The 5,270-nt window shown below is 44.0% G+C and overlaps 1 protein-coding gene across 1 annotated transcript in view; it reads right to left on the bottom strand.

Annotated features, from left to right (window-relative positions):
- LOC122529886 overlaps positions 1–5,064 on the bottom strand; it is a 251,889-nt gene extending 246,825 nt beyond the window's left edge. Inside the window, exon 1 of the mRNA XM_043656393.1 lies at positions 4,623–5,064. The gene's annotated coding sequence lies outside the window, so the exon portion shown is untranslated. The remainder of the gene's footprint in view (positions 1–4,622) is intronic.
- Between the last annotated feature and the right edge of the window lie 206 nt (positions 5,065–5,270).

Below are 5,270 nucleotides of genomic sequence, written 5' to 3' on the forward strand. Positions count from 1 at the left end.
TACACATCTGGGGGGGGGAAGATCCGCCGTGGCCTTGGCTCACGTTATTTTTCAATCTATCGTGGATACAACCTCGAGAGATGTAAAAACCTCCCACTCCGGCGAGATAATTCAATCTCGAAGATTAAATTATCGATTTAGTACCGAGACAGAGAGAACGTCCCTTTCCCGCTCGCCGGGAGATCTAGAAGAATCGTACGACCCTATCGGTCGTTGGATTAGACGGCCGTTGTTAAATTCATTGACGGTAAATTGGAAAGTGCGGAAAGACCGATGGAATAATTTAATCGCCGAGAATGAAATTATCGATCGGTGTCGGGGACTCGGAACTCTGCTGCCCACGGTTGGACAAGAATCCCATAAATATCTCGCGGCGATTATACGCCGAAGATTTCTCGATGCAATTTAAGAGGCGATCGAGTTTAATCTATTGCAAATAAATAGAGTAACGAGAGAGAGAGAGAGAGAGAGAGAGAGAGAGAGAGAGAAAGTAAATCGAACGAAATGAAATAAAATAAGGCAGAGGAAAGGCGACGGGATGAGAGAACGGTTCCAGAGGATACAGAGAACGCTGAAATCTCATAAAATACAAACGCGTTGCGATGTAGCATCGTCATTTGTTTCTACATACACACGTGAAGGTATCACGAGCCATTAGAGTATTGAGAGCGAAACAGTTGTTACGAAAGTTTTTACGTTTAAAGCTCTGTTGTGCATTATTTTGAAAGATGAAGGCAACTGTGCAAATTTTATGAATGAATCGTATCTCTAAAACCATTTCGTTTCGTAAGCTTATCGTTGTCGTGACTATTATAAATATCCTCGGTGAGGTTTATTTGTAGAAATAGGAAAATGTGTTGTCTGTCCTTGACATTGAAACGCATTGTTAAAAACATTGTTCCACTGCGCGCTACCAATTTTCACACGAAAAGGGGAGTAAAAAAATTATTTAAAATTGATTAAAATGTTTACCATTATAAAACATTGCCACAAATTGAAAAAACACACCTCCGTATCACCTCCGTGTCCCCAATATGGGTAGATTGCATAGTTTTGTTAATTTAATAATATGTAAACACATCGCATGCGTAGAATTCTGTCTAACATACAAGGTGTTAAATTAAATCGAACATCTAAATTACTTCGACTGCTACTAACGTTAGAAAAAACTGACTGAATAGAATTCAAATGGTCTCGAGGCACGCATCTGACTTTGCTAAAAAGAAAAATCCTGCGAAGATTATTTTTTCGGTGTTATTGCACTTTTTTTGGGATGTTAAGGTCCATTTTTTATAATGCGATAATGCAGTCGACATCAGAGTGACGTTGAAGACTTTACCAATATTAACAAAGTTTGTTCATAATGTTTTCTTTATTTAAAATTATTTAAAATTTATAATAAATAAATTTACTTGAAATTATTTAAAATTTATAATAAATAAATTTACTTGAAATTATTTAAAATTTATAATAAATAAATTTACTTGAAATTATTTAAAATTTATAATAAATAAATTTACTTGAAATTATTTAAAATTTATAATAAATAAATTTACTTGAAATTATTTAAAATTTATAATAAATAAATTTACTTGAAATTATTTAAAATTTATAATAAATAAATTTACTCGAAATTATTTAAAATTTGTAATAAATAAATTTATTTGAAATTATTTAAAATTTATAATAAACAAATTTACTAGAAATTATTTAAAATTTATAATAAATAAATTTACTTGAAATTATTTAAAATTTATAACAAATAAATTTATTTAAAATTGATTTTTCCCTTCATTGATACACTTTGTTACAAAACTTTATCGAAAACCTCTCGCAAACAATTGGCGAAACGTTAGTAAACTTTCGATCAATCTAACACATACTTTTGCAACGTTCCAGTCATACTGTCGGTAGCATGTGTTCGAATTGCGTTCAACCAGAGAGTTATTAGCAAATGAAACGCTTTGTAACGATATTTGCGACTATTACGTAGAACTGTTTAACAGTTTAAACTTAGTTAGTGTATCATCGAAGTATAAAAAATACAAAGATCACGAAGAAAATGATCGAAACCTCACGGGTTTTTTTTTTCCTTTCCTTTTTCTTTTTTTCAACAATAATAATTTTAATTATTTTAACAGCGATCGACGCTGGACTTGAAATTAACACCCTGTACACTTGACTCGACATACTTCCCCGTGTTAGGCGCGTTTTCTTCCATGAATAGACTGGGGGGCGAAAGAAAGCTTGCGAAGAAATTGCCGCGAAACGAGGGGTCCATTCTATTCGTTCGAAACTGCCGTTACAATTTACAGATAGAAACACTTTCAACAATGCCGTGGAAGTTGTGTCCATATGTTGGTATGAATGCAACTATGCTTGCCGCCTTTGCGAGGCCTGTTTACAGTGGGTACACTGACCCAGGAGCATCGGGGCTCTTTGTGCTCCGCGCCATTCACGGACGTTGGCGACGATTAAACAACGCGATATACCTGGATATATATATATATATATACTCTCGATAAATGCGGACAACATCGAGCGTGACGATCCTGGCCGTCGACTATTTTTCGCCGAGTTCTTGAAAAATGTCCGATGTCGCCGTTCACGGCCACATTCGAGTGAAACCTGATCAAACATATTCGAGAACAAATTATTCTTGCCCACGAGAGCCGACACGATAATTGCTAAACAGCAGCGATCTATCGTTTACACTGTGATTACCATAGTTTATATTCTGTTAAAAATATAAGAAAGAAACCTCAGGCGAGGTTTCCAAAGGTTAAATTTAAAAAAAGGTAAGTTTAGAACACCTTTTGAACGTTGTACGATCGTTTTTGGCAATTTGGAACATTTTTCAGTTCTCATTCGCGGAACGAAGAGAAAGGAAAAAAAAAAAGAAAAGACACGAAGTTGGAGGTATCTGTCTGGTTCGTTGTACAGGGTGGGCCGAAAGTTTATAGTTAAACACACAAGGAAAAATTAATTTTATCAATTTTAAATTCAAAAAACTCGAAACGTTCTCTCTCGTCACTTTCCGAACTCGTTGAAACACGGAGTCGTTTCGTGTGCTCTGTATTATGAAATACTGGCCTAAAAATTATCCAAATTGTTCCGTCGGACAAAGGGAAGAGAGAAAGGAAAGCATCGATTCGGGAACGAAGGACCAACAGTAAGGAAAACGCGAGGGATAATCGGATCGAACGAACATTGACTCTCCCTCGGGCAATCCGAAAGCCAAGACACCCCTCTGGGGCCCATCCCCAGACGCGTTAATCACCGAAAACGAAAAAACCTCGAGTACGAGACGGGCCGAAAGTCACGGATGACCCCCTGACACTGTGCTCCCGACACGCGACGAGATATCGATTGCGAAGGGAGAGCGGTTCGTGGGCGACGATTCTCTCGGAACAGCCGACGCACCGTGATAAAAGGCGAAGAGCAATGGCTCGAGAGGAGTGACTTTCTTTTCTGTGAGAAAGACGCGGCGCGCGAAAGGAACTTTCGTTTGGGCAACGTTGGGGAGAAACGTGACAACGCGACGCGGCGTATTCTGGCGCTGATTGAAAGTAGTTTGTCAGCGGCGGCCCTTCCATCAGGCAGATTGCTCGAATTTCCGCGGCGGGATCCGTGTTTCTTTTTTTTTTTTTTTTTCCTTTTTTAATATCAGCGACGAGAGGCAGCGTCGAAAGTAACGTGCCGAGTGGAGAGAGAAAGAGAGAGAGAGAGAGGCTTTTTCTTTCGCCTTGTACTAATAATTTGAAAGACAAGAAAAGAAAGGATCCTCCGCGAGTAAAAAAAGGAGCAGTTTCTCTCTACCGAATGAGATAATTGCCCGGCGACGCTCGGGGAAAATTCGTGAAACGCGGGAACGGAAAAAAGATTGGTGGAAGAACGTTGCGCCGGGATAATTATCGCGGCAAGACCGGGATGGAAAAAAAACGGCGAAAGAGAGAGAGAGAGAGAGAGAGAGAGAGAGAACGGGCGGAAAGGCGTTTCGTTATATTGTCCACGCGCGAAGCTCGAATGGACAAGCGAGGGATCCTCTCTGAAGAATCGGAACCGTTCGTTTCGCTTTTGGGGTGGATCTCGCGCGTGTTTCAACTGGATCAAAGAGCACGCGTTTCCACGACAAGCAGTTCACAAAGGAGCCCATCGATCCTGCCAGCTCCCGGCGCCGTTCGACTTTTCAACTTCAAACTCCGGCTAGACTAATTAAACGCTTGATCTTATTCGCGAATTTACATCTTTACGTCGCTTCTAAAAGGCCGCAGGCTCCTCGGCGAATTTGCGTCACTGTGTGAGCGACCGTCCTTGACCAGAGAACCCCTCGTTTCGCCTGCGAGAATCGGTCAGTCAGCCCGACTCACCCCCGTCACCACACAACAGCCCCCTTTCGAAATGCCAAGGATGAACAGAGAGCCTCGACGAGTAGCGGAGTTGCGTTAAACTCTGGCCAAGTATCCCCGGGCGTCCTTGACCACTCCGTCGATTCGATCCCCCTCCCCCACGTTCGCCCCATTGTCTCGAACCTCTCGATACGAGGTGGTCGTTGGACGACGAAACCGATCTCCTCTTGCACCACCGCACTTGATCGCCCGAATTATCCACGTGAAACCTACCCAAACCCCGGTTCCCCCGCAGGCTGGTCTCATCCAAAGCCGACGAGTCTCCTCTCCATCGACACGTCCACTCGGGCCCTCGTTGATCCTCGTCTCGAAATCCTCCTTGGAGATCCTCCAGCAGAGGGGCACCAAGCACGCGTCGCGTCGCGAAACCGTCGCGAAACTGTCGCGAACGAACACCGCGAGGGAGAAGAAAAAGTGGGAGAGACAGAGAGAGAGAGAGAGAGAGAGAGAGAGAGAGAAAGAAAGAGACAGAGATAGATAGAGAAAGAGAGAGAAAGAGAGAGAAAAACGGTGTCGCGTGAGGTCGGCGTGTTCTGCGGCGCGCAACTGGCCCCGGTGTACTCCGCTCGGAGCGAACAGGTTCGCTGCCTTGTCCGAGGGCTTGTGACCCAGTTCGAGTCAGGGCCGGAGAGTGCGCGCTAACGGCCGACAGCGCGTCGCGATACCTACTGAGCCTGATCGCGCTCTCCAGCCCCCAGCTGCGCGCACTTCCACCCCTTCCGCGGCCTCCTTCCACCCTCCAACCCCCCCCCCCCCCCCCCCCCCCCCCCCCCCCCCCCCCCCCCCCCTCCCCCCCCCCCCCCCCCCCCCCCCCCCCCCCCCCCCCCCCCCCCCCCCCCCCCCCCCCCCCCCCCCCCCCCC

Source organism: Frieseomelitta varia, unplaced genomic scaffold, assembly GCF_011392965.1.
Source record: "Frieseomelitta varia isolate USP_RPSP 00005682 unplaced genomic scaffold, Fvar_1.2 scaffold_314, whole genome shotgun sequence".
NCBI classification, from domain to species: Eukaryota; Metazoa; Arthropoda; class Insecta; order Hymenoptera; family Apidae; genus Frieseomelitta; species Frieseomelitta varia.